At 37.6% G+C, this 14,321-nt stretch overlaps 1 protein-coding gene across 2 annotated transcripts in view; it reads left to right on the top strand.

The window, feature by feature from the left end:
* The window catches only part of USF3 (upstream transcription factor family member 3), a 58,612-nt gene that overhangs the window by 19,819 nt on the left and 24,472 nt on the right, over positions 1 to 14,321 (top strand). For both annotated transcript variants that reach the window (XM_049628196.1, XM_049628194.1), the window contains exon 2: positions 12,477 to 12,601. The gene's annotated coding sequence lies outside the window, so the exon portion shown is untranslated. The remainder of the gene's footprint in view (positions 1 to 12,476; positions 12,602 to 14,321) is intronic.

Here is a 14,321-nt window from a genome sequence, read left to right as displayed (position 1 = left end):
CAGGGATATAAGCTTAGTTGTGTCATTATTTTCATGGTTCATACTCTAGTTCAGTGGGTTAAAGCATTTTGATTGGCGAGAACTAAGGATTTACTAGAGGTCTCAAATAAAGACATAAAACACATTTGAAAAACTGCCTATCTGTGTTCATCTTCCATAAACATTTTGAATCATTGTAAAATACTTAGGAATGCATTAAGCAGCAAAAAACCAGAATTAAGTGTAGAGGTTGAAAAGATTTTCCTCAAACCATGGGCAAATATGTTTAAACAATGTGCCATAAAATGTTTTCAACTAAGACATTTAATTCTAATTCGAAATTTGATGATAAGAAGTAGGTTTTTCTCTTCATGATATCTAAAGACACAATTCATTTTATGTTATTATATTTATTAAAATTTTTTTAAGTTTATTTATTTTGATAGAGAACACGCATGAGCAGGGGAGAGGCAGAGAGAGAGGGAGAGAGCAAGAAACTCAAGCGGGCTTTGTACTGTCAGTGCAGAGTCCAGTGTGTGGCTCAAACTCACCAACTGTGAGGGCATGACCTGAGCTGAAACCAAGAGTTGGGCACTTAACCGACGAGTGCCCCAAGACACGATTTAAATTAATCTTTACCATTAATTTGCTTCTTGGTGGAAAGAAAACACAATTTGCCCCTGAACAGTGAGACCTAGTTTTGTTTTATTTTGTTTTTATTTTATTTTATTTTATTTTATTTTATTTTATTTTATTTTATTTTATTTTATTTCATTTCATTTCATTTCATTTCATTTCATTTCATTTCATTTCATTTCATTTCATTTCAAGTTTATTTTAAGAAAGAGGGGAAGGGCACAGAGAGAGAGAATCCCAAGCAGTCTCTCCAATGTCAGCATGGAGCCCATGCTTGATCTCACCAGCCGTGAAATCATGACCTGAGCTGAAACGAAGAGTTGGATGCTTAACCGACTGAGCCACCCAGACGCCTCTAGACCTAGTTTTTTAAAAAAATAAGTGCTAGTACTTATTTTCGGTAGCTTCACATTTTCTCTGTATTAGGAAAATTGGGGATGATTGGTAGCTAAATAGAATTTTATGTTGAAAGAAAACAGATGTATAAACTGATGAAAAAGATGAATGGGTAGAGAATTTCAGATTACCCAAAGAGACATCAAAAAATTTCTTTTTTTTTTTCCAAGGATGATTGAGATACAATTCACATACCGTAAAGTTTACATATTTAAAGTGAAATTTAGTGGGTTTTGGTATATTTGTAGACTTGTGCAACTATCACCACAGTATAATTTTAGAACGTTCATCATCCCCAAAAGAACACAGACCTCCCACCTAACCCCCCTCATTTTCCTCAGGCCTGGCAACCACCAGTTTACTTTCAGTCTCTATAAATTTTCATGTTCCAGAACTTAAAGTAGATGGGATCATACAATATGCAGTCTTCTGTGACTGGTTTCTTTCACATTGCATAATGCTTTCAAAGTTCATCCATGCTGTAGCATGTATCAGTACTTCATTCCTTTTTATTGCTGAATTATATTCTGTTGTGTGAATATACCACAATTTATCCCTTCTTAGTTGATATAAATTTGGGTTGTTTTCCTTTTTTGGCTATTATGAATACTCCTGCTATGAACATTCATGTGCAAGTTTTTGTGCGTGAACACTTGTTTTGAGTTCTCTGGATTATATCTCTAGGAGTAGAAATGCTTGGTCATATGTTAACTCTATGTGTAACATTTTGAGGAACTGCCAGATTGTTCCAAAGTGGCTGTACCATTTTTTTTTAGTTCCACCAGCCATATATGAGGCTTCTAATTTCTCCACATCCTCACCAACACATGTTATTATCTCTTTTATTTTAGCCTTCCCAGCAGGTATGAGGTCATATCTCACATGGTTTTTATTTATATTTTCCTAATGGCTAATGATGTTGAACATCTTTTCATGTGTTTATTGGGCATTTGTATATCTTCCTTAGAGAAATGTCTATTCAGATGCTTTGCCCATTTTTAAAACAAGTTTATTTTGAGAGTGAGAGAGAGAGAAAGCGCAAGCAGGGTAGGGGCAGCGAGAGAATCCCAAGCAGGCTCTGTGCTGTCAGCTGGGTGCCCAAGGCAGGGCTCCATCTCAAGAATTGTGAAATCATGACCTTAGCCCAAACCAAGAGTCAGACACTTAACCAACTGAGCCACACAGGCACCCCTCCCCCATTTTTAAATTAGGTTGTCTTTTAATTATTGAGTTGTAAGAGTTCTTTACATATTGTATATGCATTTCCCTTATTAGATATTTGTAAATATTTTCTCTTATTCTGTGGGTTATCTTTTCACTTTCTTGATGGTGTCCTCTGACCATAAACATTTAAAATTTTGAAATCTAATATATCTATATTTTTCTTTTGTTGCTGGTGCTTTTCATTTTGTATCTAAGAGTTTTAAAGTGTTTGCTATAATGTTGAACTGTGATATGATTCTCTCTGAGTTAATTTTTGTATGTGTTATGAGATAGGGGTCTAACTTCATTCATTTGCATGTGAGTAGCCCATTACCCTGGCGTCATTTGTTGAAAAGACTGTTCTTTCTCCCATTGAATGGTTTTGGCATCCTTGTCAAAAACCAGTTGGCCATAAATTTAAGGGTTTATTTATTGGCTCTTAATTCAATTCCATTGATCTGTGTGTCTTTCTTTATGCGAGTACCACACTGTCTTGATTAATGTAACTTGGTAGTAATTTTTAATATTGTGAGCTGTCTTTATTCTTTTCAGTCTTTCTAAACAGTACTGACAGGGGCGCCTGGATGGCTCAGTCGGTTAGGCGTCCAACTTCACCTCAAGTCATGATCTCGCGGTTTGTGGGTTTGAGCCCTGCGTTGGGCTCTGTGCTGACAGCTCAGAGCCTGGAGCCTGCTTCGGATTCTGTGTCTCATTCTTTCTCTGCCCTTGCCCCACTTGTGCTCTGTCTCTCAAAAATAAATAAATGTAAAAAAAAATTTTTTTACACAGTGCTGACAGTAGGCTTCCACTTTAAACATTTAGCACCTGTCTAAAGCAGATTATTTGAATATTTTGTTTTATGAAAAACCTATAAATCCAATTGCTTTTTATTTGCATATGGCTTCTGATTGATGTTTTTGTTTTCTTATGAGCAGGAGCCATATGAGAAAATAAGTTTTTTGGGCTAGATATTACCACTTAACGTATGTCCAGGACAATAAGATATATATTGAAATGGAAGGAATATAATAGTTGAAGACATGGTTTTGCTAAAATGTACGACAGTGTGTTTGCTTTGCTTTTTTTTTTTTTTTTTTTTTTTTCAGGGGGTGGCAGAGGTGGGGAATCACTATGAAAATAGTTAAGGACTTGGGATCTGGAGTCAGATAGTAGTAAGTTGGAATCCTGCCTCACTATTTATTAGCTGTGTGGCTGTGGACAAATTACTAAATTATTTTAATACCACTTTATAAATTAGTGAATATCAGATTAGACTCTGTGTATAAAATAATTATATAATGTGTACAGATAATTATATAATTATGTGTCTTAAAATGATTTTTAAAAAGTGTCTACCACTATGGGGCACCTGGGTGGCTCAGTCAGTTAAGTGTCCAACTCTTGATTTCAGCTCAGATCATGATCTAATGTGTGTTCAAGCCCCACATTGGGCTCTGTGCTGACAGCACATAGCCTGCTTGGGATTCTCTCTCTCTCTCTCTCTCTCTGCCGCTCCCCTGCTTGATCTCTCTTTCTCTCTCTCAAAATAAATAAACATTAAAAAAAATTTTTTTAAAGTGTTTACCAACAGAGCATTGATTAATCTGGAGATGTCAAGCATTTTCTATTCATAGCAAAATTTTTTGCTTTTGTCTTCATTTTTTGTTTGTATTTATTATTAAGATATAATTCACATGTCACAAAACTCACCCTTTTAAAGTTTAGAATTCAGTGATTTTTAGCATATTTACAAAGTTGCATAGTCATCTCCATACAAGAACATCATCCTCCAAAGAAACCCATACCCATTAGCTGTCACTCTTGAATCCCTCTCTCCACTCCTAAAAGCACTAAACTGCTTTCTGTCTCTGTGGATTTGCCTGTTCTGGACATTTTGTATAAATGGAATATGTGACCTTTTGTGTCAGGCTTCTTTCATTTCCATGTTTTCAAGGATTACCATGCTGTAGCATGTATCATTACTCCATATCTTTTTATTGCTGAATAACATTGCCTTGTGTGGACATAGCACATTTTACTTATCCATTCATCATTCACATGGACCTTTGGCTTGTTTCAACTCACTGGCTGTTACGAATATTTCTGCAACAGACATGCGTGCACAAGTTTTTGTGTGAACGTGTGTTTTCAGTTTTTTGGGGTGTATACCTAGGTGGCGTTGCTGGATCATAGAGTGACTCTGTGTTGTAACTATTTGAGGAATTGCCAACCTGTTTTCCCAAGTGACTATACCATTATACATTATACATTCCCACCAGCAATGTATGAGGAAATAGTACACTTTTGATAAACATATTTTTTCCAGCTTTATTGAGGTTTGATTGACAAATAGATACTGTATGTACTTAAGGTATACAACATGATATTTTGGTATGTGTATACATTGTGAAATGATTACCACAGCTGACCTAATTAACATATCAATCCACTCACATAGTTACTTTTCGTGGTAAGAACAAAAGATTTTAAGATATTCTCTCTTAGCAAATTGCAAATATACAATAAATTATTATTAACTGTAGTCATCATACTGTACATTAGGTCTCCAGAACCTATTCATCTTATAACTGAATGTCTGTACCCTTTGATCAACCTCTTCCATTTCCCCTATCTCTTAGCCACTGGTAACTACCATTATGCCCACTATTACCATGAGTCCAACTTTTTTAGTTTCCACATATTAGTGTGATTATGCAATATTTGTCTTTCTGCATCTGGCTTATTTCACTTAACATAATGTCCTCCAGGTTGATTCATGTTGTCACAGATATCAGGATTTCCTTCTTTTTAGAGGTGAATATTCCATTATGTACATATATTTGTCTATAAAATATATACATGTGTATATATGTAAATATATATTTATATATTTCAGTGTGTGTGTGTGTGTGTGTGTGTGTGTGTGACATTTTCTTTACCCATTCACCCATCAGTGGACACTTAGGTTGTTTCCATGCCTTGGCTGTTGTGAATAATGCAGTAATGAACGTGGGATTATAGATAGTGTTTCCATTTCTTTTGGATACATAGCTAGGAGTGGGGTTGTTGGATCATACGGTATTTCTGTTTTTAATTTTGAGAAACCTCCATACTGTTTTCCATAATGGCTGCACCAATTTACATTCCCATCTGTTGTGTATGAGGGTTTCCTTTTCTCCATATCTTCACCAACACTTGTTATCTTTTGACTTTTTTTTTTAAATTTTATTTTTTTTAAACTTACATCCAGGGGCGCCTGGGTGGCTCAGTTGGTTAAGTGTCTGGCTTTGGCTTGGGTCATGATCTCATGGCTCGTGAGTTCAAGCCCCACATTGAGTTCTGTGCTGACAGCTCAGAGCCTGGAGCCTGCTTCACATTCTGTGTCCCTCTCTCACTCTGCCTCTCCCCTGCTCATACTCTCTCTCTCTCTCTCTCTCTCAAGAATAAATAAACATTAAAAAAATTTTAAAAATAAAAAAAATAAAATAAAAAATAAATTTACATCCAAATTAGTTAGCATATAGTGCAACAATGATTTCAGGAGTAGATTCCTTAATGCCTCTTACCCATTTAGCCCGTCCCCCCTCCCAGAACCCCTCCAGTAACCCTCTGTTTGTTCTCCATATTTAAGAGTCTCTTATGTTTTGTCCCCCTCCCTGTTTTTATAGTATTTTTGTTTCTCTTCCCTTATGTTCATTTGTTTTGTCTCTTAAAGTCCTCATATGAGTGAAGTCCTATGAGTTTTGTCTTTGACTAATTTTGCTTAGCATAATACCCTCCAGTTCCATCCACGTAGTTGCAAATGGCAAGATTTCATTCTTTTTGATTGCTGAGTAATACTCCATTGTATATATATACCACATCTTCTTTATCCATTCATCCATCAATGGACATTTGGGCTCTTTCCATACTTTCGCTATTGTTGATAGTCTTTTGACTTAAAAAAAAAAAAAAGTTTATTTATTTTGAGAGAGAGAGGGAGGAGAGAGTATCCCAAGTAGGCTCCATGCTGTCAGTACAGAGCCCAATATGGGGCTTGAATCCATGAACCATGAGATCATGACCTACCCGAAACCAAGAGTTGGACACTTAACCAACTGAGCCATAGAGGGCCCCCATTTTTTGATAATAACTCTTATAATAGGTGTGAGGTGAAATCTCATTATGGTTTTGATTTGCATTCCCCTGATTATTAATGATGATGAACATCTTTTTATGTACTTGTTGGTCATTTTTATGTCTTCTTTGGAAATATATATTCTTTGAATGAATATTTTTGAAAGAAATTTCAAGGGATTGATTAAGTGGCAGGGACCTTGAGAGAGCCTTTTGAGGTAGTGTTCTGTATCTTGATCTTAGTGGTGGCTACATGAGTGTATTCACATATATAAATTTATTGAGCAGTGAACTTAAATTAGTGGCTTATTGTATATGTAATGTGTCAATAAAAAAGAAAAAAAATCCATACTTCATTGTACTTTTTATTGTTTAAAGTAGACCAGGGGAACTTTGTTTCAGAAGTGAAATCTGAGCATCCTTACTAGGCACAGAAAATTCGTTCACAGTCTAGTCCAAGTTCTCTTCCTGTCTGCACCTCCTGTTTCCTTCCCTCTCTCCCATAATTTTTATATTCCTGCTGCAATCCTCAGACTCACAAGACATTTTTAATGTTTCACTGCCTTTGCACTTGCTCTTCTGCTAACTCATATCCTTTCTTCTCTCCATCTTGACTGACAAAAATACTATGTATTCTTTAAAACCTAGCTTTCTTTGAGTCCCACAAGAAACATGCCTGATTCTGTGTTCTTTCATAGCATTTTATTAACAAATCTTTGAGGTAGCATTTACCAGTTTTTAAATTCACTTTTAAAACCTTTCTATTTTAAAAGAATTATAGACTCAAAAGAAGTTACAAAAATACTACAATGAATCCATGTACTGCTGACCCAGTTTCCCAGAGTAGAGATATGTAGCTGTAGGACAATAACACAAGTAGGAAGTTGACATTCATTAACCAATTTTTTAAAATTCATCTTCTTTTCAATTATTTTTTAAATTATCTGTGCTGCCCAATATGGTAATCACTAGCCTCATGTAACTATTTAAATTACTTAAAATTACATAAAATTAAAAGTTTGGTGGTCTCACTAGCCACATTTCAAGCATTTAATATACACATGTGACTAATGGCGACCATATGGACAATGCAGGTATAGAATATCTGCATTGCACAAAGTTCTTTTGGATAGCCCTGATCTAGACTGTGTTCTACTTGAGAGAAGACTTGCCTTTTCCATCTTTGTATCTGTAATTCCTAGGCAGTGGGGGCACTTGGTCTATACCTGAATGATTGAGTCTAGTCCTATCCTCTTGTTTTACATGTGAAGAAACTTGGGCCCTAAGCTGTGATAAGTAAAATGATGCCTAGCTTTTCAGTAGCAAATCTAGAATTAGAGCTCATTTTCCCAATTCCAAGTTCACTGTTCTTTCCAGGTGGCCTCATTGGTTGTGAGCTCACTGATTTTTATTAGTTTTAGGGGGAGAACAGTATTAAAATAATGCACTTCTCAGACTTTAGGCTACAGAAAAATCAACTAGGAAGCTTGTATTTCTGGACTTGTCTTTCCTAAGATTCTGATTCAGTAGGTCTGGTGTAGGGCGTAGGAATCAATATTTTAAACGTATGCTTAGTATATGTGGTCATAGCATAAGGATAGCTCAGAAGAGAGAGCAACAGAACAGAGAGCCTGGAAATTGAACTGCACTAATATGGACATTTGATTTTTAACAAAGGTACCACTGAAGAAAGGAAATGTTTTCAACAAATGATGTTGGAACAACTAAATATCCATATGGGAAAAAAATGAACTTTAACCCCTACCTCCTGCCATACAGATCATTGATCTAAATATGCCAATATCATAAACTTTGTAGAAGCAATCATAGTAGAATATCTTGGGAATGAGTAAAGGTTTCTTGGACAGGCCACAAAAAGAAATAATCATACTTCATCAAGAACTATTGCTTACCAAAAGGCACAATTAAGAAAAGGCATAGGTAGGCCACATAGTGGGAGACAATATTTGCAAAATATGTTTCAGACAAATGACAAGTATGCAGAAGATATAAGTAACTCAGAATATATGAAGATTTTCTGTAAGTTAATCATAAAAGGACAAACTGTTGTAAACTCTTAAGTCTAAAGTTCTCTTTTGGCCAGCAAAAGAGGGGACACAGGATTAAAGCGAGAGACGGCTAATGTCCGGGAAAAGACAAGAGCCCTGAATAAGGGTCCTTGCCTCGTATTTATTCAGGTCAGAAGGCTTGCAAACGTGATGGGCATGTACAAAGAGAAAAACTAGGAACATTAACTTGGGGACGTGAAGGAAAAGGGGGGTTTTGAAGATATACAGTGTTTGGGGTTTGGGTCAATATTAAACTCCCGGCTCCGGGCAGATGGATAGATGGTTGTTAACAGCAGACCGGAAGCACCGTGCCTATTTATCTTAGCTAGCCTAGGGGATGAGACAGATAGGGGGAATAACCACAGGGCTAATAAGGCACCTTTTCTTTTGTTCACCATCTCTGCTCTGGGCTGCTTTGCCTGCAGCACAGAGGTCCATAGTCCAATTCACCAATCAATTTACCTAACCTGGCCCTATTCTCCCGTGAAAGCAGCTTTTCTGCTATAGTACTAAATTGGGAGTGTTTCCACCTTGAACATCTAATCTTGTTTATTTTCATATGCCTACGTATTGGGCACCTTTGTGCCATTTCTATTTCAGGCCTTTGCCTCTCTCTATTTTGGGGGGTTCTGCAACCCCTCTGTATTTTGGGGTGCCTTCACACCTCCCTAATCCTGGCACCTTTGTGCCTCCCTATTTTCAGGGTATCTTTGCACCCCCCTATTCTTGGAGTGCCAATCTGGTTTACCCAAACTCCGGTGTAAGCATTTTATGACTTTGTATTTCTTTATCCCTTGTTAATCCATTTGGTGTAAGCCTGGAGGATTCCTAAGCTTGTCCCCTACAGTAAACAATCCAATTAAAAAACTGGCAAAAAGATAGGGCGCCTGGGTAGCTTAGTCGGTTAAGCGTCCGGCTTCGGCACAGGTCCTGATATCACAGTTTGTGGGTGTAAGCCCTGCATCAGGCTCTGCTGACAGCTCAGAGCCTGGAGCCTGCTTCTGATTGTGTGTCTCCCTCTCTCTCTGCCCCTCCCCTGCTCACGCTGTCTCTCCCTTTCTCTCTCTCTCAAAAATAAATAAACATTAAAAAAAAAAAAAACTGGCAAAAAGATATGAGCAGGCAAAACAAGATCTACAAATGGTCTTAAATTTTCTTCAATGTTTATTTATTTTTGAGAGAGAGAGAGAGAGAGAGAGAGAGAGTGAGCAGAGGTGGGGGAGGGGCTCAAAGAGAGGGAAATGCAGAACTCAAGCAGGCTCCAGGCTCTGAGCTGTCAGCACAGAGCCAGATGCAGAGCTGGAACTCACGAACTGTGAGATCATGCCCTGAGCCAAAGTCGGATGCTTAACTGACTGAGCCACCTAGGGGCCCCCTACAGATGGTCTTCATATGCACATAAAAATTTATTCAATGTTATCAATCATCCAGGAAATGAAAATTAAACTATAATGAGATTCCACTATTTAACCACCAGAATAGTTGAAATTGATAAGCAGACAAAGCCCAATGTTAGTAGGATATTGAACAACCAGAACTCTTACATTTTGGATGGGAATGCAAAATGGTACTGTCACTCTGGGGAAAGTGTGACAAATGTTCTTACATAAGTCTTTTTGTGGATATACTTTTTTTTAATTTCTCTTGGGTAGATACTTGGGAGTGGAACTGCAGGGAATATAATAAGCATTTCTACTCCTGGGTATTTACTCAACAAAAAGAAAGACTATACCCATGAAAAATGTTGCACAAGAATATTCATGGAGAGCAGCTTTTCTTCGTGGTCACCAAAACACAGGAACAGGTGTTCATCAACGGAAAATAAACAAGCTATGTTATAAACTGACACACAGTTATACATTCATACTCAGCAATAAAAAGGAACAAACTACTGGATGAATTTCAGAAATAGCTGAGTGAAAGGTTGACAAAACAGAATTCTCAGTTAATGCATTGTAAAGTTCAGTAGAGAAAAAAATGAGAACACTGGTTGCCTCTGTGGGAGAAGGGGAAGGTATTGACTAGGGAGGGTCGTGAGAGAACTTTCTCTGGTAATAATAATGTTCTGTACCTTGATAGGGATTGGGTCACACAGGTATGTGCATTAGTCAGAACTCACTGAATTTTACACTTAAGATTTGTGCATTTTACTATACATAAGCTTTACTGCAAGAGGAAAAAGCAGTTTTAAAAGTTGTGATTTTGATACAAGTGATCTCAAAAGTACACTTTGAGAACCATTGGATTTGACTAATTTCAGAAATAATTCTTTCTTACCGTAAAATATAGTGATTCATAGATTATTAATGTAACATTTTGAATTTTTTCTTTAAAAATTAAATATTGTATTAAAAGTAACATTTCCTTATTAGTAGGTTAATGAGTCAGTGGACAAGCGTTTATGACATTATTATATAGTTCATTATTTCAATAAGTATTCTTTGTTTTAATAAGTGTTCTTTTTTAATGTGAGGAATGCAAGCTTAATATCAGGAGGAATAGCATATGGAAACAATTGTACACTGATAGATGTAATTGAATTTGTTAAAATGTGGTTTGAGATGGATATTTACAGTGATGTTTGGTAAACTGGGTGATGTACCTCTTTCAGTTAAACTCTTGCATCTCACCCCCATGCGATGAGTATGTTTACTTATGTGATAGACCTCTAGTATCATTTACTTTAAGATTCTAGATGTTCAGAAGTTTAGAACTTTAACATCATGTATCTTACTTGTAACATGAATCTGCAAACTTTCAAAAGTGCTCACAAGTTTTACAGTTTCAAAACTGAAACTGTAATGTTAATGACCAAATGCTGACTCACAAGGGACATCTGACCTTACGGGTTTATAGGTGAAATTATGTGTTCACCTGTCATGCCCTATCCCAAATAATCTCTCCTCCAGTAGGGTGTTGGTCAGATGCCAGAAATTCCACCAACTAAAGATACCTGCCTGTGTTTCTAAATTTTCCTGATAACAATCCCCTGGGGGCATTCTAAATTTCAGACTCCTCCCTTAAAGATTGGGATTCCTCCCTTAGAGACTGATTCAGGGTCAGGCTGACAGTGTGGGCTGACAATTCCTGTTTTTTAACTATTATCTTGTTGAAAATACAGATTCCTGGGCCCTACCCAGTACTTCTCATTTGTGTAGGATGAAGCCCCCAAATCTACATTTTTTGTAATGTTTGTATTTATTTTTTTTGAGAGAGCGTAAGCCAGGGAGGGGCAGGGAGAGGGGACAGAGGATCTGAAGCAGGCCCTTCGCTGACAGCAGCAATCCCGATACGGGGCTCAAATTCATAAACCGCATGATCATGACCTGAGCCAAAATCAGACACTTAATCCACTGAGCCAGGTGCCCCCAAATCTGCATTTTCTGGAGTATATACAATGCACAGTTCTGAAGGCTGTCATCCTAGTGCCGCTGCCTTCATGGAAGATCCTCGAGTAAGTTTTGTCACTCTCACAAGTGAGAAGAGGGAAGTGGGAGATTGAAGGAAGATAATTTTAGAATTGAGGACAGACCTTAGTGTAAGACATAGGTGGAGGACAATAAGAACTTGAGGGACAGTGAGCATGCCTAAGAGAAAGGAGAGAATCTCCTGGGATCTGTCCAGTGACTACAGTACTTGCTACCATTTTTGTGGGAGTGGAGCATGAGCCGCCTATTGGAGAGTGACTTTTTTTTTTTTTTAAACATTTATTTATTTTTGAGACAGAGAGAGACAGAGAGAGACAGAGCATGAACGGGGGAGGGTCAGAGAGAGGGAGACACAGAATCTGAAACAGGCTCCAGGCTCTGAGCTGTCAGCACAGAGCCCGACGCGGGGCTCGAACTCACAGCCCTCATGGACCGCGAGATCATGACCTGAGCTGAAGTCGGCCGCTTAACCGACTGAGCCACCCAGGCGCCCCTGGAGAGTGACTTTTTAAAGCAACTACGTTCATTAGCTTTCGGATCATTCTGTTTGCCACCAAAAATTTGCCTGCATGCCCTAAGTTGCCAGTTGTTTTACATGCTAATGGAAACCTAGCCACTGTAAACATTCATTGATTTTTCTCTTGTGTAGTAAGAAGAAAACATAACTTATAGACCATCTTCTGGCAGAAGATGATAGATTTGGATCAGAAACGGGAGGTGTTGGAAGCCAGGAATCAAAAGTGAAGAACTTCTGCAAGCCCTTGGGTGATAAAGGTGACAAGGACTTATTTACTCACATGTCCCGCATTGTCATTATGTAGTAACCTGATGTGAGTTTGTTGCTTTTAGGCTGATGTATACCATCACACATGTAGGGGAGAGTAAGCTGCTGGAAGTGGGACTTGAGTGCACATTTCTCCTCAGGCTGCTTCAGTCAGTACTTCCTGTCATTACCTTGTCTGCATTCACTTCTACTCATTCCCCAGGACCCTTCCTCCACCTTTACAGGGCTAGAGCCCAGTCTGAAATGGCTTCATTGTTATTCATAGCTAACATTTGTTGAATTCTTTTTGCTGCTAGGCACCGTGCTGCTCTGCTCCCCTGCATTTGTCATTCCCTTCTCAAAACAACCCAATGGTCCAGATGCTATGATTTTGATCCATTTTGTAGATGAAACATCTGAGGTTCCAAGAGGTTATATATCTTGCCCAGGACCTCACAGCTAGGAAATGGCAGAACCAGATTTTATTTTATTTTATTTTATTTTACTTTATTTTATTTTATTTTATTTATTTTATTTTATTTTATTTCATTTTATTTATTTCTGTATCTGTTTTTTTTTTAATTTTTAAATGTTTGTTTATTTTTTTAAATTTATTTTTTTTAATTTACATCCAAGTTAGCATATAGTGCAACAATGATTTCAGGAGTAGATTCCTTAATGCCCCTTACCCATTTAACCCATCCCCCATCCCACAAGCCCATGAACAACCCTCTTTGTTCTCTATATTTAAGAGTCTCTTATGTTTTGTCCCCGTCCATGTTTTTATATTATTTTTATTTCCCTTCCCTTATGTTCATCTGTTTTGTATCTTAAAGTCCTCATATGAGTGAAGTCATATGACATTTGTCTTTCTCTGACTGACTAATTTCACTTAGCAGAATACCTTCTAGTTCCATCTACATAGTTGCAAATGGCAAGATTTCATTTGTTTTGATTGCCGAGTAATACTCCATTGTATATATATACCACATCTTCTTTACCCATTCATCCATCGATGGACATTTGGGCTCTTTCCATACTTTGGCTATTGTTGATAATACTGCTATAAACATTGGGGTGCATGTATCCCTTCAGAACAGCATACCTGTATCCCTTGGATAAATACCTAGTAGTGCCATTGCTGGGTCGTAGGGTAGCTCTACTTTTAATTTTTTGAGGAACCTCCATACTGTTTTCCAGAGTGGCTGTACCAGTTTGGCAGAACCAGATTTTAAACTCATGCTTTCTTTCTTTTTTTTTAATGTTTATTTATTTTTGAGAGAGAGCGCGTGTGAGTAGGGAAGGGTCAGAGAGAGATGGAGACACAGAATCTGAAGCAGATTACAGGCTCTGAGCCATCAGCACAGACCCCGACATGGGGCTTGAACTCACTAACCATGAGATCATGACCTGAGCTGAAGTCGGACGCTTAACCTACTGAGCCACCCAGGCACCCCTAAACTCACGCTTTCTGATTTCCGATTCCATACACAGAAAATGGTAACTGCACTTGCACCTACTCCAGTGTACCACAACAGCTATCCCAGTTGGACAGACCACTTTGAAAGGCCAGGCCGTCAGTCCCTGAGATTTAAAAGCATTAAAGTTTTCATTATGAAATTTTTAAAGATCAGAGAATAGAAAGAAACCACCTATAATGTTGCTGGCCTTACATAACTATGACTATTATCTTCATGTATTTGCTTTCAGGCTTTTTTGGCATATGAATAT

This window comes from Panthera uncia, chromosome C2, assembly GCF_023721935.1.
Source record: "Panthera uncia isolate 11264 chromosome C2, Puncia_PCG_1.0, whole genome shotgun sequence".
NCBI classification, from domain to species: domain Eukaryota; kingdom Metazoa; phylum Chordata; class Mammalia; order Carnivora; family Felidae; genus Panthera; species Panthera uncia.
Note: the sequence above shows the minus strand (reverse complement) of the source record. Positions and strands in the feature narration are given on the sequence as shown.